Source organism: Cryptomeria japonica, chromosome 1, assembly GCF_030272615.1.
Source record: "Cryptomeria japonica chromosome 1, Sugi_1.0, whole genome shotgun sequence".
NCBI classification, from domain to species: Eukaryota; Viridiplantae; Streptophyta; class Pinopsida; order Cupressales; family Cupressaceae; genus Cryptomeria; species Cryptomeria japonica.
The window spans coordinates 444352870-444376682 of NC_081405.1; positions in this window are offsets into that span (position 1 = coordinate 444352870).

The window sequence follows — 23813 nt, forward strand, 5'->3', positions numbered from 1 at the left end:
GGATGCTCACATCATATGACAGGAGACAAAGGTAAATTCTTGAACTTTCAAGAATACAATGGAGGCTTAGTGAGATTTGGAGATGACAAAGCTTGTTTAATCAAAGGTAAGGGTACAATATCTCTTGATGGTAAGCATAACACTGACAATGTTTACTATGTTGAAGGATTAAAGCATAATCTTTTGACTATTGGTCAATTAGTTGAGAAAGGATTTTAGTTACAATTTAAAAATGGAAAATGCAAAATCATGAACAGAACTGGTTTGGAAATTGCAACCGGTAATCAGACTAGAGGTAATATCTTTCATTTGAATAATAGTGAAAAGACATGCTTGATTGCACATATAGATGAAAGTTGGCTATGGCATAAAAGAATCTGTCATGTAAACTTTGATTGCATGGTGAAAATTAGTACTACTAAGGCAGTTAGAGATTTACCTAAAATTGTCAAACCTCAAAATACAGTATGTAAGGAATGTCAATTTGGAAAACAAGTTAGAGCTAGTTTGAAAAGTATTCCAAAAAAATCCAATAATGCTCTTGATTTAATTCACACTGATTTATGTGGTCCAGGTAGAACTAAAATCTTACAAGGTGATAGATATTTCATGCAAATCATTGATGACTACTCTAGAATGTGTTGGGTTACTTTTCTTAGAGAAAAATCAAAAGCACTTGGAAAGTTTAAGTTGTTCAAAGCAATGGTATAAAATGAAACCAGTAAGAAAATCGGATGTCTAAGACCAGATCAAGGAGGAGAATTTACATCTAAGGAGTTTAATACATTCTATGAAGTGAATGGAATCAGAAGACAGCTATCAACACCTCGGACACCATAGCAGAATGGAGTTGTTGAAAGGAAAAACAAAACTATCTTGGATGTAGCAAGAAGTATGTTATCAGAAGCAAATCTACCACATGTATATTGGAGAGAGGCAGTTAGTATAACAGTCTATACATTCAACAAAGTTCACATCAAAGGTGAAACCGGTAAGACCCCTCATGAACTATGGTTTGGTAATACTCCTACTCTTAAATATTTCAGAATATTTGGAAGCAAATGTTACATTAGAAGAGATGAGTATATTGGGAAATTTTATCCTAGAAGTGATGAAGGAGTATTTCTTGGTTATTCATCTAAGAGCAAGGCATATAGATGTTTTAACAAAAGATTGTAGAAAATTGTTGAAAGTACAAATGTAAAGATTGATGAACAATTCAGAGGAACTTCAAGGTATATAGACTCTGAACTGGCAATAGAAATTTTGACAAATGAACCTACTCTGAATCCACCGGTATAGATTGAAGATCTAATTACCCAGGTATCATCTAAGGATTCCATAGTAATTGAGGAACAACAACAAACAAAGACACCCCGGTATGTAAGACTGAATCATTCTAAAGATTAGATAATTGGAAACAAGTTTAAAGGAGTTATGACAAGAGGAAGATTGGCAAATGAAGAGGTATTTCTTATTTCTCAAATTGAACCATCATCTGTTAATGAGGCATGTGAAGATAAATTTTGGATTAAAGCTATGGAAGAAGAATTAGAACAAATTGAGAAAAATAACACTTGAACATTAGTTCCCCGACCTAAAGATAAAAATGTAATTGGAACCAAATGTCTATTCAGAAACAAACTTAATGAAGATGGTAAGGTTGTTAGAAATAAAGAAAGACTAGTGTGTAAGGAATATTCTCAGAAGGAAGGAGTTGATTACAATGAAACCTTTGCACCAGTAGCTAGAATTGAGGCATTCAAATTATTTTTGGCTTTTGTAGCACATAAGAACTACAAAGTATATCAAATGGATATTAAATGTGCATTTTTGAATGGAGATCTTGAAGAGGAAGTCTACATTTAACAACCTAATTGATTTTCTTTGACATATGACAATGATATGGTTTGCAAGTTAAGAAAAGCTTTGTATGGATTGAAGCAAGCTCCAAGAGCTTGGTACACAAGATTGGATAAGTATCTTTTGAAGATTGGTTTTACTAAAGGAAATGCAGACAACAATTTATATTATAAAGTGACTAATGATGATATCTTGATTATAGAAGTATTCATTGATGATATACTCTTTGGAGGAGAAGATGGATTATGTAAAGCATTTTCTATTAAAATGCAGCAAGAAATTGAAATGTCTATGATTGGAGAAATAAAATTCTTTTTAGGATTGCAGATTTCACAGACTGATAAAGGTATATTCTTGAATCAATCCAAGTACTTAAAAGAGTTACTAAAGAAATTTGGGATGGAGAACTCTAAACCGGTAAGCACACCTATGACAACAAATGACAAATTATCACTAAGGGATGAATCTACACCTATTAATCCAACTAGATACAAATCCATGATAGGAGGTATACTATAATTGACACAAACTAGACTTGATATTATGAATGCAGTATGTATTATTTCAAGATTTCAAAGTAATCCTAGAGAAAATCATGAATCAGCAGTAAAAAGGATTTTTTGGTACTTACAAGGCACTATAAATCTTGGATTATGGTATCCTAGAGATGTAAAATTTGAATTATGTGCATACACAGATGCAAATTGGGCAGGAGATGTGGATGATAGAAAAAGCACCACCGGTGGAGCATTTTTCTTGGAAACAGACTAGTTTCTTGGTTGAGTAAGAAACAAAGTTGTACATCTTTATCAGCAGCAAAATCTGAATATGTTGCAGCAGCAACTAACTGTACATGGGTACTATGGCTTAAGCAAATGTTGAAAGACATGAAGGTAAAATGCATGGAACCTATTACTATCTATTGTGATAACAATGCAACAATTGATATATCTAAGAATCCGTTATTACATTCTAAAACCAAACATGTTTCTATCAAACTGAATTTTCTAAGGGAAAATGTTGAAGCAAAGGAAATAAAACTAGTTTATGTGAATACTAAAGAGCAGATTGCAGATATCTTTACTAAACCTCTACCTAAGGAGACTTTTGAATATCTCAGAGATAAGCTTGGGGTCATACCCCCACCGGTAGAGACTTAGGAAGTTGATGATTGTCATCAATCGGTAGAATTAACAGAGAAATCTATTTTTTCGGCTTTGATGGGAAGCTACTTCTCAAGGGGAGTAGTTGGTATACTAAATTGATTGGTATTTTGTATATGAACTTGGTTTTGTTGTAACTTTGGTATTTGATGTCAAAGGGGGAGAGATTGGTATGGAAAAGCACAAGGAAAACACATGTTGCTCCCAGGGGGAGAGGTTGTTGTTTGAGAGAGATTATTACTCTCTGTATTTGTATTTTGATTTCTAGTTATGATCTCTTTTTTTGGAGATTGTTGGTTTTTGGTATTTGGCATTTCTATTTTGGCACTTTGATGGTTTTTCCATCTTGTGTTGCCATCAATGCCAAAGGGGGAGATTGTTGGTATTTTGGTATGGTTTTGTCATTGATGTCAACACCTACTAAACACTTATCAACTCTGGCACTTTGGAGAATCAGCAACATTCACTGGCAAGCAAGTGACTCATGCACAATCACCGAAATCTGGTACACCGGCAAGATATAATGATCACCGACATGTGGAATGATATGGAAAACACTTGGTAATGTTGAAGACATCATTTGGACATCTTGTCTTGGAGAATTGTTTATTGGCACATTAGCATTTGCATATTTGTTGTTACCGGCAAATAGGTCCAAGTTACACCAGTAGGTTTATCTTTTCTAGATCAGCACGACATGCTATGGAGATGATTAATTATTGTTGTCAATGCATTAAGCCGACATGTTGAATCAGTTATTGCATCGGATATTGTATTATCTTTAAAATGTTTTTAATGTAATATCTTGTAGAGCCGACCTACTAAAATTAGTCTTAGGTTATGGTATAAATGTAAGATCTTATTTGTAAGATCAAATGTGGAATACAAAAAAGGATTGTGTGAAGGTATATGCAAGAATAAGTAGAGCTATACATGCAGACATCATTTGAAGATTGAAGGAGGGTTTTTGTGAAGACAAACAGAACTACACCGGTACTGAATCCAGCATATAAAGATGCTATTTTGTGCAGTACATTCTTATTGGATTTAACCATCCAACTATAGTTGGTGTGACTCCCATTTTTTGATTGAGCAGTGAGCTCTAGGCACTTGGCTTTTCTACATGTGCAGACCCCATTTATGTACTTACTATCTACAGTAGTATCATTTGATTGTGGGTAAGGTTTCCCACCATGGTTTTTCTCCTTACAGGGTTTCCATGTACAAATATTGGTGTTATGTGTTGTGGATGACTTTGTCTTTATGTTTCATGCACTAATCCTTACCGGTATAGCAAGTAACTATTAAAATTGTCTACCGACATATTAAACTAGTTTACTAGTATTAAGCATTAAGTTGGTTAAGTTGTTTTTGGTTTGAATTTTTTTGAGAACTGATTCACCCCCCCTTCTTAGTTGTCTTCGGGACCTAACAAATTGAAGACTTTGTTACAGGATAAGGGAGCCTGGGGAAACCCTACTTGTTGGCTGAGGGTTCCTTTTAAACCCTCATGTTCTATTTTTTCAGATCTATAGTTTGATGTTTTAGATCTTCTATTTCTGCCAGCTTGGCTTGTATTGTTTTACGTTTTTTTTGGCCAGCATCTGTTTGGCAATGGCTGTCATGTTTTTTAGAGCTAACTTTACCACTAAATTTGTAATGACTATTATGTCTGGTGTAGTTGTGACTAGGCTACTATATTTATTTGATGTATCTTTTTGCAGTGTTTCTTTTTGGGTTCTAGATCTGTAAAAATCTAAGGGTTTCAGGTCCCTTCAAAACCTATTGTATGGGATTTTTGGTCCCCTCAAAACCTGTTTATCTTAATAAAAAACAACTTTGGAGCATGTGTTAGTGTGTGTATATTGTTGGATCAATCATGGAAGGATGTGTTATAATATGTTTTAGTTCCCTCTTTCTCCTGGACTGGACCAATTTTAGTATTTAAGGTTTAGGCAACTTATTTTGTGTAATATTGCTTATTCTATTTTGGCCAACCCTTTATTAGGATTTCAATGTTGTATAAGATGTGTGGGCAGATGAATTGTTGTGTGAATAAGAATTTAATTATGTGAGAAGTGTATCTGAACTATTTGCAAGCAGATTCGAGTTAGTGGTGATGTGAAAGTTAGCTTTATAAGAACTTTGAAGGTGATATATTCTACAAGACAGTGTTTTGTGATAGTGAAGATTATCAGAGATGTTTTCCATAATATTGGTCACTTGATTATGTTGTTCAAGGATAATTTCATGTTTAAAATAATCCTTGTCAATTTCAATTCAGCTATTTCATTCATTGTTGATTGACAGTGAGTCCTTCAACAATAGTTTATATCTTGTCCCGAAGAGGTGATCTTCAGTTGAGAAAGTCCTCTTTGTATCTTGCCTAAGGTTGTGCACCTTAGTTTTACAAGTCCTACAGTTGTTGGTGCTCCTTGGCAGTAAGGATAAAATATTGTAAACATTGTTATTAATATTGTGAGTTAGATTCTCACCATGGTTTCTCCCCGTTTGGGTTTTCCACATAAATCTAGTGTTCATGTGTTGATGGTTGATGTTTATGTGCTAATTATTAATGTGTTATTTCTAAGTAAGTTATTGTTGTTTATTAATAATTTTTTTTGAAGTTTTAGACTAATTCACCCCCCCCCTCAGTCCTGCCATGTCTTCAACAAATCTTACTAGGCTAGTATAGTTATTCTCTCTCTTTCCCTTTCATGTGTTGTCCCTTTTATCTTGATATTAGATTAGTAAGTGTTGGCACAAGGCATTCCATTGATTATTAGTTATTTTCATTAATGGAAACTAGCATCTGAAGAGTCAGATATCCAATCCTCAATTCATAATTCTTTCATTCTGGAAGATTGATTGAGGTTCAGTAAGGTTCGGTAAGAAGAACAATGTAACCGACAGAATGTATAGTTTCGTGGTCAGTGGATTATTCTGGTTAAGTATTTTGCTTTGTAGATATATGAGGTGTGTTGTGGATATGTAATTCACCTTATTCCATTATTGTGACCTCCGGTGTTAAGTTTGGTACTAGTTAGAAGATCCAATAGACCATTTTTCTGGTATAACAACGTTTTGGTATAGTAATGTGTACAGATTTGTTGTGCAGATCGTGTGGAGTAATTTTGATAATTTTTAGTGTGTTGGAGGTCTATGAGATAACATATGGGAAGCATGTGGAAATCTTATTTTGGTCTGGATAGTTGTTTTTGGATCAGATTGAGCTAACTTGGATTACACATTTCATGTTGCGTGTTATGCGGTTTTTGGAAGCTGACATGAAAATTGATCTATTTTGTTGATGCAGATATTAAAAAAACTAATTCATTTGAGTATTTTTATGTGATGGCATGCATGTGTGATGATGGAGGAAGATTATATGAGCGATTGTGTGAAGTTTTGAATGTGATTGAAGGTTTTAGTGTTCTGGTATATGACAAAGTAGCAAAATAGAGAAGAAAGTTAGAACAGTGGAAGAAGACTAATTGAGATTAATCGGAACTGATTTTTGGCATATGTAGATGGTACTATTTAGTTCAGATATTTTTGTTCTTATTTGTAATCACCTATAAGGTAGTGAGCCTTCCTTAGGGTTGTAGACCTTCTTATTTTTTAGTAGTGAGATGGAAGTGTGCCTGAATGCATGTGCATTCCCCTCTTGTAATATTATTATACTCCTTATCACAATTATAATATTGTGGGTTCCAATCCCATCATGGTTTTTCCCTTAACTGGGTTTCCACTTAAAAATATTGGTATTATGTTGTTAATGATCTTGGCTTTATGTTTCCACATTTACTTTACTTAATTTTCTTAATGGGGTTGTATGATCTGGTTATTGAAGTCAATTTTATTGAACATTGATTTCCCCCCCTCTCAGTGTTCCCTTGATTCCAACAATTGGTATCAAAGCCTAGTTCCTTGGAAGGAGCCTAACAACTTGAGGGAGATCTAGCAAGGTGTCTTAATGGATTCAAGGAGTGTGAGACAACAACTGCTTGTTGCACTTGATGATCTTGATCAGTCCAAACCCAAAGTCTAGGAATTGAAGACAAATCTAAAAGATGCTAAAAATTTCATTGAGTCTTCAAAAGATCAGGTGAACACATCTAGAGAGAAGAGAAAGGAGTTGATGGAAAAACTCAAAGAGAAAGAAATTCAAAGAATTGATGAAGAAGCCCTGAAAGAAAAGATAGAAGAATGTGATAGACTTGCAAGAGTTAATGCACTTCAGAAGAATGAGATGGAAGCCATTGTGATGAAATTGGCAAAGGATATTGAAGACAAGAAGAAGAATGAGGAGAGATTGACTCATTCACTAAGGGATATATCTGATGAGTGTTGCAGACTAAATAATGAAAATGACATGCTAAAGCTTGAATTGATGCAATCCAAAAATAATGAGCAAGAGCTTGAGAGACAAATCAAAATTTTGAGAGATAAACTTACCACTGCAAATGACTACAAAGAAAAAACAATGCTAGCTCATCCAAGCTAGATGAAATGCTACAAAGTCAGAAAAACAAAGGTGATATGGGAGGACTTGGATTTCAGAAGGGAGAAAGCTCCAGACCTAGTCAAGGCAAACAACAAAAGATCAAAAGGCCTTTGATAAGACAACCTAATGATTATAAATTAAATGGTAAATGTTTTGTTTGAAATAAATTTGGTCATATGTCAAGTCAATGTAGATATAGAAGAAATCAGAATAATTCATCATTCACTAGTCAATGTTTCAATTACAATAAATATGGTCACAAGTTAGTTGAATGCAAAAGTATGGTAAATAGAAGGAATGTAAGATTCTATTTTTGTGGAAGATTTGGACACATTACTAACCAATGCAGATGAAAAGGAAACTGGAGTAATTTTAGGCCTTATCAGAGAAACAACATTACTTGCTATTCTTGCAACAAAACCGATCATATTGTAAAATATTGTAGAAATAGGAATGTGAAGAATGCTTTAGCAAACCAGAACAAATATGATGATAAGGGGAAGGCAAAAGTTGAAGAAATCAAACAGTAGTACAAGAAGAAATGGGTCAAGAAGAGTGACTCTGAGGTAAGTGATGAGTTTGTACCTGATTCTGGTGCTGGAACATCATCTAGTAACTAAGATAAGGCATCTGGCCTTAGGGGAAGCTTTCATGAAAATATCCCCCTGTCTGAGATTTGTGCCTCATTCGAACTAGTTACAGAGGCATATATGGTGATTGTAGGTACCTAAGATGGATTTTTGGAAGAATTTGTAGGTCCCCAGAAGATCCTTGTGAAATGCAGGTTATCTAGAAGTATTAGGGTTAAGAGAATTTATTGTAGTGAAAAGATAGGTTTGTCAAGGATTAAAGGTGAGTTAATCATTCATTTCTCACCTTGCATTCTAAGCAGAAGAGAAGAAAGGCATAGTGAAGGATAATTTGTAGAGATCCCGACGCGATATCTAAATTTGGTGTGTGATCTCGAGTCCGGTTGAAAGGTATTTAACTGTGAAACCCTCATTTTCAGTTGAAGCTTAAAAATGGTTGTGTTAGGCACTACAACTCCATTGGTTATGGAAATCATTGAGCATGTGCATCCAAATTTCAAGAATCATCCATTCATTTCAATGGAAGATGATTCTGAGAGCATATTTTCATATGTACCCTATGTAGTGTTGCATATTGAGGATATCATGGTATATATGCACTATCCCATTGAGAAATTGGGTAGCACACAAATGCTGAATTTGTACAACAATCAACTTGCAGACAAGAGCTTAGTATCAAAACCTAAATTTCAAGATTTGAAGAGCAAGGGTTTTGCATAGTTTGTCAGATTGACGATGTTCTATGAACAAGAATGGATCTAGTATATCTTGAGCCGAGTCAATAATGAATTTATCTAGTTGGATAAACCCTACAAAATCATGAAGTTAGTCATTCAAACCGTAACTAGATTATGTGCAACCAGAGAACTGCCATCCCTAAAATTTGTGAAGAATAAAATTGTGATCAATGCAACTGGATCTAAATTTGACAAAAGGGCAACGACAATCAATGATATTCTGGAACATGATATCAGGTTTATGTCTATGGTTATTGGGTATGGAATCTATTTTTCTTCCAGAGAAAATTTTGTTTCCAGTACTGCTATTTATATTGCATATGAGATGATGAGATAAAAGAAGAAATATGATCTTTGTGAATTGCTTTGGAGTGACCTTATCAAAAATATTAAGAAGACCAAGAGAATAAGAAAAATCCTTTCAAATTTGGAATATTGATTCTATGCCTATTTTTCTACTTTATGAAGGAGGTTTCAGGTGTTGGTCTAGTGGAATGGGCAATTGATAGACCTATAGGAGTTCAAATCCGGGAACTTTGGTACAATTCTAGTGATTCTAAGGTCCGAAGAAAGAACTAATGGGGTTATTTCAATAAATTTCAGAGGGAAATGCATGACAAAGAAAGGATACCTAAATCTATTGTAGAAAAACATCAAGATACTATCTTCTTCATGGTAGATACTGGTCATTGTTTGATGGAAGCTATAGAGCCCTGAACCATATGGATCATGCCTATGGGCTATGAGGTCAAAGAGAAAATTTTGGAATTGTATGAACAACATATGTTAAGAAAATTGATGGATCCTAATGAGGAAATATTCAGAACATACAAGGAGAAAAGTCTAAAACTTCATCAATAGTTTAAGAAACCGGTAATTCAGAAGAAGGTTGGGAAGGAAGTTGAGGTTTTTGCAGAGAGTATGGGAATAACTAAGGAAGTTGTCTGGAAAGCTAGAGAAGTAAATATTCTCTCTGAGGAGAAGTCTATGAAGAAGGAAGTGAAACTGGAAGTATCTAAGCCTAAGCCAAGGCAAGTCAAAAGCACAACTCCCTTCTTCGGTCCTGCAAAGGCAGCAAGCCAACCTAAATCTTCAATTAAGCCATCTGGTGATGACAAGAAGAGGGAGATAGTCGAATTTGTGATTGTGGATGAAGAAGAAACTGAATCTGATGAGACCGTGAAGGAAGTAAAGGCTCAAACTCCTAAAGTTACCAAGATCTTCAAGGAGAAGCCTATTGGTAAAGAAAGATCTAGGACGAAACCTAAAGAATCTGAGTTTGATGAAGCTTTAAAGAAAGGAAAATTTACTATTGTTCCTCCTATGACATTAGAGCATATTGTAAATGAGGTTGTTAAGAATGACAATTTGAAACCACTATCTAAGTGGTATGACAATTTTGATGACTCCAGCAAGAGGACTCTAGAAGAGGCTACTGTAGAATATCTTAATGTGTATAGTAAAGCATTGATTGAATTAATGTTCGTCATACCCAAAAGATTGTATGACATTTTGGATGCCAGAAGACAAATTGCTAGTAAGGAAGATGAAAGAGTGAAGGAATATGTGTTGGTTAGCTTATGTTCAATCATTACTACAGAGGAGATAGATAGCTTGTTGAAGCTAACAAAGAGCGAGTTCAAAAGCAAACACAAGGTAAAAAAAATCATGCTAGGGAATATCGATGAAGTTTCTAAGGAGACTAAAAAGATTTTGACAAAAATTTTGCTAGACAACTAGTATGAAGTAAATAAGGCAAAAGAGCAAGAAGAACATCATTTGGAAGAATAGAAGATGGCATCTCAAGTCAACTTGGAAGTCGAGCAGACAACAAACGATACTTTTGAGCATATAGAAGTTAGTATGCAAGAAGAAGTTGAACTAGAAGACACAAGGAAAGCTTAGGAAGGAAAGGACAAGGATGAGAATCCTTCGGCTATTGCAACTAACCCTCCAGTCACTGAAATGAATGTAGAAAAAGAAAAAGTGGATGTCAAGGTTGAAATCAAGACTGAAGTAACTGAAACTGCAAAGGAAGTAAAGGGAAAGATAGTCATTGATGATCCATAATTCATTCAAGGTCCTATTAACCTGGATTCCTTGTCCCCAATTTGATAGCTACAACTTGCATCATTTACCCAAGCCAAAGCCAATGAAGATCTTTTGAAGTTTCATACCAAGGATAATATGTTGCTAAATTTGGCAACTAGTGTTCTTGAGAAGTTGATGCCCTCATTTCAAAAGGATATCTCAGATACTCCATCTGGGCGATTGAAGAGTTTGATTAATTCCTTTGACAAAAAATTTGAGTCTTTTGAAAAGTCGGCTGAAGAAAAGGCTCTAAATGAATTTAATGCAAAAGGGCTTCAAAACTTGAAAAAATTGATTTTCAAAGATAAAGCCACATTAGGAGAATGTGTGAAGAGCATGCAAGATGCATTATTCATAGGTGGAAATTTGTACAAGTCATGTCTATCCTAGAGAAAGTTCACTACAAATATTGAGCAGAAGTCTAAGGTGCATGAAAATGAGCTTGAACAAATACCTCAGTCAATTGACTCCCTAACAGGATCACTGAGTAGTCATGAGAATTAGGTAATATCTCTACTTGAGAATCAGGAGACTGAACCATGACCAAGAGAATATCATTGGGAGAGTTAGTGAAGTTAGGAGACTTATTACTCCTAAGCTGGACATTATGCAGAGTTCTTTCAAAGATTCCCAAGATGCTTTGGCTAGTGGTGATCCGAGTGATGTGAAGACTATAGAGGCACAAGCTTACTTTCTTAGTGGGTTCATAACTGTATTGATGAATTTTTAGAAAGGTTGGGATAGCCACTTAAATTCATTGAAAACCTCTTATATTGATATCTTCAATTTTTTGTGAATGTATAAGGACTATGTGTATAGAATTTTTGTTTTCCGAAACTCTACCTTTGTCATTGATTTCAAAGGGGAAGAATAAATGAGTGAAAAATATTGATCTTAGGGGGAGATTCTTGATTCTTTTGAGTTTGGAAGTTTTTTTTTGGTTTTGATCTGACACTTAGTCATTTTTCACTAAGTGTTGCCATCAATGCCAAAGGGGGAGATTGTTGGCATAAGGCATTGCATTTATGATTAGTTGTTTTCATTGATGGAAACTAGCATCTAGAGGGTCAAATATCCAATCTGTAGTTTGTGATTCCTTCATTTCGGAAGATTGATTGAGGTTCAATAAGGTCTAGTAAGAAGAACAGTGTAACCGACATAATGTACAATTTTGTGGTTAGTGGATTATTCTGGTTAATTATTTTTCTTTGCAGATCTAGGAGGTGTGTTTTTGACATTCAATTCACCTTATTCCATAATTGTGACCTCTAGTGTTCAGTTTGGTATTATTTAGAAGATCAGGTAGACTGTTTTTATGATATAATAGTGTTTTGGTATAGTAACATGTAAAGATTTGTTGTGCGGATCGTACGGAGTAATTTTCATAATTTTTTATGCATTTGCGATCGATAAGACAACATATGGGAAGCATGTGGACATCTTGTTTTGGTCTGGATAGTTGTTTTTGGATCAGATTGAGCCAACTTGGATTACACATTTCATGTTATGTGTTATATGTTTTTTGGAAGCCAACATGGGAATTGATCTATTTTGTTGATGCGGATATTAATAAAAAATTGATTCATTTGAGAATTTTTATGTAATGGCATGAGTTTGTGATGATGGAGGAAGATTATATAAGCAATTGTGTGAAGTTTTGAATGTGATTGAAAGTTTAGTGCTTTGGTATATGACAGAGCAACAAAACAAAGCAAAAAGTCAAAATAGTGGAAGAAGACTAATTGAGCTTAACCAAAACTTCTTTTTGGCATATGTAGATGCTACTATTCAGTTTAGATATTTTTGTTCTTATTTGTAATCACCTGTAAGGAACTGCGCCTTCCTTAGGGTTGTATCCCTTCTTGTTTTTGAGTAGTGAGCTCTAGGAAGTGTGCCTGAATGCATGTACATTCCCCTCTTGTAATATTATTATACTTATCACAATATTATAATAGTGCGGGTTCCAATCCCACTATTTTTTTTTTCCCTTAACTAGGTTTCCATGTAAAAATCTTGGTGTTATGGTGTTAATGATCTTGGCTTTGTGTTTTTGCATTTACTTTACTTCATTTTCTTAATGTGGTTGTATGATCCAGTTATTGAAGTCAATTTTGTTGAACATTGATTCACCCCCCCTCTTAGTGTTCCCTTGATTCCAACAGTAAGATCCTAAAGTCCTCGGGGGCTTGGTGTGTCTTGTCTCTTTGGTATCTTGGTGAAATTTTTTCAATGTGACTGTATACTTTACCAAGAGTATGGGTGTAGTCTCATACTCCTACTATAGTGGGGGCTAAATATAGTGTCATAAATTGTATCTGCATACAATTTTGTACTCACATAGACCTCACCTTGGCATCTTGTCTTTTGATGTTTGATGGTTACTTTGATTCTACTCGCAGCTCCCACAAACCTGCATTTTCACTTTCTCTTTTACCTCTTCCTCGAACTTGAGTCTTTATTCTGTGGGCCATGGTACCAAGCTTGCGCCTTGATCCTCTCAATTAGGACCCAAATTTAGTCCTCATAATGGTAACTTCAAGTGAGCAATAATTTAGGTCCCGTGTTAGCCTATTCCAAAAATTCAAACTATTTTTAGACTGTTAGGTATAAAAGGAGGCATACCCTTCTCATTTGAAGTCTAAGTCTATGATGTCTGAGAACCTCAATCAAGATTTGAAATTCCATTCAAGTGAGTAAGTAATCAAGCATTGAAGCAGAAGTGAAGTCAAGTTCAAGCATTCAAGATGACATCTATGATCAAAATTCTATGAAGATATTCTACATGACATCCTAAAAAACCTTGTGTGAGGATTCAAGCAAGCTTCATCAAAGTATACATTTTGATTACAAGCATTGAATTTCAAATCTAGCCTTTCATTCAAAAGGAAAGCACCTGGCTGCTATTCAATTCTATTTCCATTACAATTATCATTTCAATTTCAAGGTTAATTCCTAAACCAAGGTTTGACCCAAGGTAAACCCCTATCCAAAACCCCTTTCCCTCTATTTCTATGTGTAGGAAATTCATTCAAGAGCTATGATCTAAGATTATGATGAAGAGGTTCAGATTTTGAAGGAGTGAAAAATAGAGGACCAAGGTGACCTACCACCACTATCCTAAGAATTATGTTCAAGCTTCCGATAGTGGATCCAATTTTTCTCTCTAATTCAAAAAAGATCCCACTTGCCCATCAAAGAGTTACAGGATTAGCATGACCTACCACCACGGTTCCAACAATTCTACTCAAATTTTAAGCAATAGGTTTTGATCCTCTTCTGTTACTCAAACCTTTGTCTGTTTCTCTCTCTGACATCTATAGAATTCTATTATTACTATTTCACTTTAAGTATCTATTGCTTTTCCTTAAAATTTATAATTCAAATCAAATTTCAACTCAAAATGAGGAGGCAAAAAAACAAGTAAATCTTATCAGTATTCCATACCTTTTCCTAATTGAATTTTGGCTAGATCTATTAGATTTACCCCTCTTTTAATGTAATGATTAATTTAGTAAGATTAGTGGTTTTATTATCTTAATTTTTGAAACCCTAATTTTGCACCATTACAAAGTGAATGAACTTTCATCTTATTATATCTCTTTGTAATACTTGTGGTCCCTATGTGTGTATAATATGAAGGTTGAGAAAAAAATTATAATGCAGAAGATGATTAATAATGATGAACAACTAATATCCTAATCGGTACTCGGAGAGTGGGGGTGAATCAACACAGACAAAAAAATTCTCAATACTTTATCATATTAAAACACTACTAATCGGTTGTCTTCACCATTGAACTTAACCATGGGTATATTAGTTAAACACAAAAATGCTTCAGACATCTAAACCGGTTAACAAAAAGTACTTTAACATATCTTAGTTCTTGATGTCTACTTTACCAGTATAGTCATGCATGAGTTGTATCAATAATACCACAATCACTTAGCATTGCATGCATATTAAACTTAATCAACAACTACTCAATCATCACATGAAAACTCACAACCCATAACACACAAATTTTTCACATGGAAACCCAAATGGGAAAAACCACGGTGGGGATGAATACCCACAAGCTTGTTTTTGAACTCTTTTGAAGTCCGCTCTATCAGGAGCTTAGTCCAGTTAAAGACTTTACAATAATGTTCTGTAAGGAACCAATCTTGTTAGGGATCACCCGGTTAAGGGATGGCTATAAACCCTTTTAAAGGTTGGAACCCTATTAAAGGTTACCTTGCTAGAGGGTTTAAAGAACTCAATGAACTTGAGTCACCTGGCTAGAGGATTTGCAACAAGTCTATTAAAGCTACCCAGTCAAGGGATTTTCCTTTTGTTGAAATGGTTCGAAGTCAACAGGTAAAGCTCTGATCTAATAACAACACTACTTGCTAAGGAAGATCCTTTTCAGCTCCTCTCCTCTGCAATCACACTCTGCAGGTTCCATACTCTGGTTTGGCAAGTATCTTAACACACAAACATATCATTTGCCAACACTAACAATAACAAACATCATCGACCTTATAGACAACAATCAGGTCGGTAGCATAAACCCTAAACCCTAAACAATTTAAGTTTACAATTACAAGCGGTCCAATCCTGACTGTTAGATCCATTACATAGAATGAAGCAATCTAAAATAGATCTCAAGTCATCCTGCATCATTCGATCTTCACCGCATCTAGAAATCAGTAACCCATCATGCGCACTTCATACACCACTCAGAACATCATGCATTCCTGAGGTAGACATTCAATGCATTTGATCTTCACCGCAAGATCCTCAAAGAAATCCTTCACATGCACATAATTGACATGACACCATGATCTCATCCTTATCTCTTAACTAACTCATCATAGAATGTCATCGGTTTCACCACATAAGCCAAACTGGGAACCCTAGAGATGAACAAAGACTACCAACTGATAGTCACACTTAGTGAACCCCGACACCAATCCACTTCATCCCAGTTGACCATAACAGCTTCCAATCTTCATATTAGTTCATACTGGTTCACCTATTGACATCAATGACAACATAAATTGTCACCGCTTCATCATATGCCAACAATCTCCCCATTTGGCATTCATGGAAATACTAAGTGTATCATTTCTCAGTATCTACATCATGATAAATAACATATACCAATTCTCATACATCAGTTCAAAGATCACAACCACCACCATCTACCATATGTCTTCATCATTAGATATCTTCTTCCCCATACATCAGATATCTTCTCCCCCTTTGACAACAATGCCAAAGTGGAGGTAAAAGCTTCCAAGCTCCACTATGTTGCTCCCCCTATGGAGTAGCTTCCTTCAACACATCAATCTTGTAATTTTTGTCACTATAGTACCTGAGTGATGTGGAGCACACATTTTTAATTTACTTCATGAAGGGGCAGAACCCCTAATTCACCTCTCAAATAGGTAAATGTAGTCTTCAGTAAGTGCTTAGTGAATATGTCTGCTAAATGCTCCTTACTGGAAACATGTTCTAATACAACCTCTTTATTATGAACCTTTTCTCTCAAGAAATGATATTTGAGCTCAATATACTTAGTCCTAACATGCAATACCAGATTTTTGAAAATATTAATTACACTAGTATTATCACAGAAAATACTCACCAGTTCAGATATAGGTACTTTGAAGCCATTTAGTACATGCTTCATCCAGATTTCCTGAGTGCAATTCATAAATGCTACCACATACTCTGCTTCAGTTGTAGACAGGGAAATACAGCTCTGCTTCTTGCTTGTCCAAGTGACTAGTCTTTCACCAAGGAAGAACGCTCCACCAGTTGTGCTTTTTCGATCATCCACATTACCAGCCCAATCTGCATCGGTAAACACTTTGAAACCAAATTTGCCATTGTATGGATACCACAATCCATAACCAACTATCCCTTTTAGGTATCTAAGAATCCTCATTACCACTACTAAATGGGACTCTCTAGGACTTTTCTGAAAAATGGGCTACTATGCCTACTACATGAGAAATATCTGATCTGCTATGCACTACATAGTGCAGTGTAGTAATCATTGACTAGTAATCCTTCTCATTCACCAATGTTGAGTCATCCTCCTTTGTCAGTTTGTAGGTGGTCACCATCAGTGTTCCAACCAGTTTGCTCTCCTCCATGCCAAAGGTCTTCAATACCTCTTTGATATACTTGGACTGGGTAATGAAGATACCCTCCTTCATCTGTTGAATCTATAGACCAATGAAGAACTTTATCTCTCCAATTAGAGACATCTCAAACTCTTTCTTCATTTCTTCTGTGAATGCATGGCTCATTTCATCATCTCCTTCGAAGATTATGTCATCTACAAATACTTCACAGATCAGAATCTGATCACCTTCAAATTTTAGGTAGATGTTACTGTCCTCGCTTGTTCTCTAAAATCCTATCTTCATAAGATGAGAATTTAACCATTCATACCATGCGCTTAGTGCTTGTTTCAATCTATACCAGGCCTTGTGTGATCTACACACCATGTTACTATCTTCTGACAAAGCAAACCCATCTGGTTGCTCAATATACACTTCTTCTTCTAGGATTCCATTTAAGAATGCAGACTTTACATCCATCTGGTATACTTTGAATCCCTTGAATGCTACAAATGCAAGTAGCATTCAAACACCTTCCAGTCTAGCCACTGGGGCAAAGGTTTCTCCATAGTCTTCTCCCTCTTCCTGAGCATATCCCTTGCATACAAGTCTTTCCTTGTTCCTTACCACTGTGCCTTCTTCATTCACCTTATTTCTGAAGACCCATTTGGTACCATTACATTCTTATGTTCTAGTCTGGGTACCAAGGACCATGTTGCATTCTTTTCTATCTAGTCCAACTCCTCTTCCATTGCCTTTACCAAGTCTTCATCGGTAAGTGCCTCTCTAGTGGTCTTAGGCTCAAATTCTGAAATCATGCAAGAGTTTTCTTTCACCTTTCTCCTTGTGAGTATCCTTGCATATTTATCTCCTATGATCTACTTCAAATCATGATGTAGTTTTACATACCTAGGAATGACCCTAGCTGGTTCTGCTTGCTTTTCCTCTTCTTCTTCCACTTCATCTTCTTCTTCACCTACTGCAGCTTCTACTGGTATAGGAACACTAAGGTCTTTCAGGTGTTTGCAACTTGTTTCCTTCTTAACCGGTTCCCAGAAGGCTACACCTGGTTCATCTTCTGCTTTCTTGCTATAGGTTTTCTCAGGCTCCTCAGGGGATTCATCAACCCTAACATTGATACTCTCAACAATTTTTTGAGTCCTGTTGCTGTAGCATTTGAGAGATTTGCTTTTAGTGGAATATCCCAGAAATATTCCTTCATCACATGTAGCATCAAACTTACTTAGATTCTCACCTCTTCTGATATAGCACTTACTGCCAAACACTTTGAAATAACTCACATTAGGAGTTCTCCCATTTCAGTTTTCATAGGGGGTGTTTTTACCTTTGTTGATGAGTACCCAGTTCATGGTATAGACTGCAGTGCTCACTACTTCTCTCCAAAAAGTGTGAGCAACCTTTCTTTGGATCAGCATAGTTATGGCTACTTCAACTAAAATCCTCTTATTCCTTTCTGCTATGCCATTTTGTTGTGGTGTCCTTGGGGTAGACAACTGCCTCTTGATGTCGTTCTCTTCACAATACTTGTTGAAATCATCAGAAGTGAATTCACCTCCCTGATCGGTTCTTAGACATTTTATTCTTTTGCTGCTCTCCTTCACCAATTCTCTAACAGCTTTGAACTTTCTAAACGCCTCAAACTTGTCTTTCAAGAATGTGACCCACATCATTCTTGAGTAGTCATCGGTAAGAATCATGAAATACTGATCTCCCTGAATGCTTCTAGTTTTCATTGGACCACACAGATCGGTGTGCACAAGATCAAGTAAGTTCTCTACTGAAAAAGACTTACCTTTGAATGTTGAGGAAGATATCTTCCCAAGTTGACATTCTCTGCATAAAGCATTCTTCAATTTGTTCAGTAAAGGCAATCCTCTTACTACCTTGATCTTACTCACCTTTATAATATTATCAAAATTCATATGACAAAGCCTACTATGCCATATCCAACTGTCATCAAATTTTGCCATCAAGCATTGACTAATCTTGGCATTCAGCTGAAATAGGTTTCCTCTGGTCTGCTTACCAGTGGCTGTGATGCTCAAAATGTGGTATATAGGAGGCATACACATATAATGAGACAATAAAATGTAATTGAAAAGCTTAATTAAAAACTAGCTTAGAAATGCAAACCATAAGCCTTCCTTGAAATGCCCCATTTTCCTCTATTCTTGAGGACCTTGAAGGTGTTGGATTGATGGGCTCTCAGCAGAGCAATGACCTCCAAAGTGGCAACTCAAGAGTTGAGTAGCTATTTTATCATGATTGACTATGGAGATGATATGAAATGCATGATTTAAGAAACTAGATTAACATGCTATGATTAATCCAAATGCTAATTACTAGATAATTGAAATGAAAATTGCCTATAGTAATGATGCTAAAGCTATGAATGCAAGGGATGGATATGCCTATAGTAACAATTCCTAAATTGATAAGAGATGGGATCCTTATTGCTGCAAAATGAGGGATATTTATAGAAATTCCAAGGCCAAAGCTGATGTGGCAAGAATCAATAGTCCAGATTTGATCTAAAGATATCAACGACCAAGATTGAGGAAGTTGGAGAAGAGGTTGGAGGAAGGGACACTTGTCATCTCTGTGGTGACAAGTGTCAAGGAGCCTTGCTCATGAGAGGGCAAGTGTCCAAGGGAGGAGACATGTGGCAAAAAAGCCATGTGTATCAAGGGGAGAATATCCACGCCATAGGAGGTTAGGATAAGGAGGTTAGGATGTGCAAGATAGGATAGGGTTAGTTAAACCCAAGATTAGGTGGAATGGGTTAGGTTAGGGGATGGTTAGGTTAGGTGGTTAAAAGGTAGGAGCGATGTGCTCATTTGAATTTAGAAATTCAAGGAAAATGATAATTAATCTCAACAAACTTGAGTTTGTTAATTTTAATTAAGGATTAGAAGAATTGATTAATATGGGGAGACATTAATTAATTTATAATTAATTAATCAAAGGGGGATATGAAATGAACTATATAAATAAATCATGTAGATTTATTTATTAAAAGATGAATAGAGAAATTAATTAAATTGCTTGTGAATTTAATTAATTGGGAAGGGGAATTAATCAAATAACTGCGTATTTAATTAACTATCTTCAGACCATTTTTAGGTGTATACATTTTGCCCCTCTTTGAAGCGATGTGTGATGACACGTTGGTTCAAAGAAAACTCAATTGATGGTGTTGCTGATATTGATTTCAATAGGAAGTAGATTCAATCTTGATTTGATGCGGATTTGGTTTTGATGTGATACTAATTTGATTTTGAGATGATAATTCTCGATATGATGCGGATTTGATCTTTGAGATGATAAATCTCGATATGATGTGGATTTGATGCGGTTTCGATCTTTGAGATGATAAATCTTGATATGATCCCCCAGACGTTGATTGATAGATATCGATGCAAGGATTCCCCCTCGGGAGATGAATCGGATAATTTTCAAATGTTTTTGAATTTTCTACGATTTTTTTATTTTTAAAAAATAAATTTAATGATTTTGCATTTTTTTTTTAGAGATTTTTAGAGTCAATCCGATTCATTTCCCGATAAGAAATTTGAAAATGCTACCCTGCCAGGTTGATTAGTTGATTAGATGATTAAAAAACAATGGAATAAAAATCCCACTTAAATGCCCCATTATGAGTTTAAAAAGGTGAATTCATTTTACCACTCCTCATTTGTGCACTTCAGTTGTTTGAGAAAATTTATTCTAGAAGAAGGAAATGGCGATTCCATACCACCAGCATAGGTTCGAGCAAGTTTGGTGATATGAACGTCCTCTAGCATACAATCCACCGATACATACTTCGAGAAACCCCAGCTTTGTTAATTTTTAGTTGATTTTTGAAAAATTTAGTTGTTTGCATAAACAATCATTTCTTAGTGTTTTTGCCAAATGGGTTGGGAAAAAAATTGTATTTTTGAGATGGGTTTTTCAATTTACGAAATGGGTTTTTTTGGATTTTCAATTCGCATCTCAAAATTTTTTATTTATGCATGCATTTTTAAAAAATAAAAATAAATAAAAAAAAATTTAAATGCCTTCATTTTTTTTTTTTTTTTTGCATTTTTCAGGTGGAGGGGCGGTGGTGCCCTGGTGGCGGCCACCACCACGGGGTTTTTTTTTTTTTTTTTTTTGGATTTTTCAATTTTTTTTATTTTTAGCGATGAGGTTTTGATTTTTTTGATGATTTGATTTGATTTTGGAATATGATTTGACAATGAGGTTTCAATTTTTATTTTTTTTGATGATTTGATTTGATTTTGATAGAGTAAGATTTGATTAGCTATCTAATTGATAAAATTAGATGCTCCTGATTAATAAATTTGATGATCAGTTCTGATTATCTTGATGTACGTGCAAGATGAGGTAGGATTGATAATGACCTCATGATTAATGAGAATCATTGATAGGGGCCCAACAAGATATGATAAAAATCTCAATTGAGAAAGATAGATTGATTTGATAGATAGATAAATCAAGAAGCTGATATGATGAAATGATTTGATTACAAGAGCACTTCATTGTTCTCCAGTCTCGAGAGCACTTCCCGAAGACATGGATGTTGATACCCCACCTTAGCTAGGTAGAGCGAGACCACATTGGTAGGTGTGGTTTATCTTCCCTTATTGACATGCCTTGGCCTTTGATAAACCAGGGATTATTGATAGCCTTAGTAGAGTGCTGGCATAGCGAGCATAACACTTTTCATTTGTCGATGGGTGAGATGACAATGACACCCAAGGATGTTTATCAGATATAGCGTATCCCTATGATGGGTGAGCTAGTTTTTTATGATCTCAGTGTGCAAGGTGGGATAGATGCACTTTGTCGAGTGTTTGAGGATGATCAGATAGGTGGATACATTATTGCGTGGCAGGAGATGCTAGAGCTAGGATATGCCACATTACCTACTGTGCTTGCAGGATTTACTAGAGGCTTCCTTTGTCCTGATCATAGGTCAAGGGGGTTATCTATTGGATGGGGCCATCTTCTTGAGTAGATGGTGATAGAGGGGACCCGATTTGCATGGAGTCATGAATGTTGTGCACTTGTATCCTGACCTGCTCCAAGTTGTGTACCAGAGATCAGTTGCATTATTAACAGGGGTGATCGTGCTTTAGATATGGGCCTGGGAGCACCTACCTATCACACGACCATTGGCTGATAGAGAGAGACCTATAGGAAGGCCTTATGCTTATGAGTATCCAGGTATAATTGTCTAGCAAAAGATGGGAAAATTGGAGTACTAGCAATGGACCTTGGATGATCTAGATATTGTGATATGGAGGCCATATAGGGATTGCAAGATTTGGCCCAAGGATGCAGTAGAGATGTTGTATGTATTCATGACATGATATTTGATTGGATCAACACCCTATGTCGTCGAATGATTTCTTTATATGAGGGTGTTGAGACAGTATGGTAGGATACAAGGGATACTATAGGGTACAACTCATTATGCTCACCGGAGATTGGATGTGGCTACTTGGGGGCCTTCTATTTCATATGATCAGGTCTATGCATAGTATCAATCATTGGGGCCACTTGATTGGGATTATCTTCCAGCTGTGATGGATAGCGTGATGACAAATGAGTACACCGTGCATTGTACTGTACATAGGTTTCTGAGGCTGACACATCTGGATGAGCTAGAGCCATTTTTGACAAGGATGATGAGAGGCTATGACACAGAGCTCCTAGACGATGCAGGGATGGTGGGGGTGGAGGTGGAGGTAGAGATGATAGTGGAGATGGAGATGAATATGGAGGAGATGCAGGAGATCATGGTGCTGGAGATGATGATGGAGGAGATGATGATGGGGGGGATGGGGGAGATAATGATGGGGGAGATGGTCAAGCAGTGGCAATGGCAGTAGTAGGCACACTAGGAGCTAGCAGTTCTAGATCTACCAGAGATGTATATACAGATTGGATGGCCCGGGTGGTCAGATGTAAGAGATCAGGTCCAAGGGATCATGGGCATCAGGTTCCAGAGCAAGAGGTTCCCTTGGTTGAGCAGGTACCTATGACAATATCACGGGCTAAGCAGCCACATGCAAAGGCACCTCAATGAATCCTCATTAGGATGTCATCTCATCAGTAACAGGCTCAGATTATGGACTTACAGGCTCAGGTTTAGCAGCTAGAGAGTCGACTAGAAGAGAGGGACTCTCAAATGGTCCAGCTAGAGACTCAGATGGCTTCTCTCATAGTCGAGAGAGACACAACTAGAGATAGGTGTCGGCAGGCTAAGGCACAAGTATAATTGTTAGGAGAGTCTATTTCAGGGAAGACTACCCTGAAGATGATGTGCTAGGGGATCCGAGAGGCTGAGTATTACAGGACCTTATACTTTACTACTGTTCCTCCTGATCGGAGGGCTCCAGGATTTTCACATCTGAGCAGGAGATCATGACAGAGCCAAACTATGAGTTGAGGAGTGACAGGGCCACTTTAGAGAGCCCCCCAAGTGGGGACTCAGGTATAGGGGTACCAGCTAGTGTTACTCTACCTGCCACATTAGGATAGAGCTCTGCTCTATATCCTAGTGGTCACACTGATATGGGACATTGATCCATTCATGTACACACCTTTTTGTGATGAGATATTGATGATTCCCGCGATGTATATTTATGATGTATCTCATATATTTTGTGATATCATTGTACCTTGGACATTGATCTTGTTTTGATGATATGATATGCAGT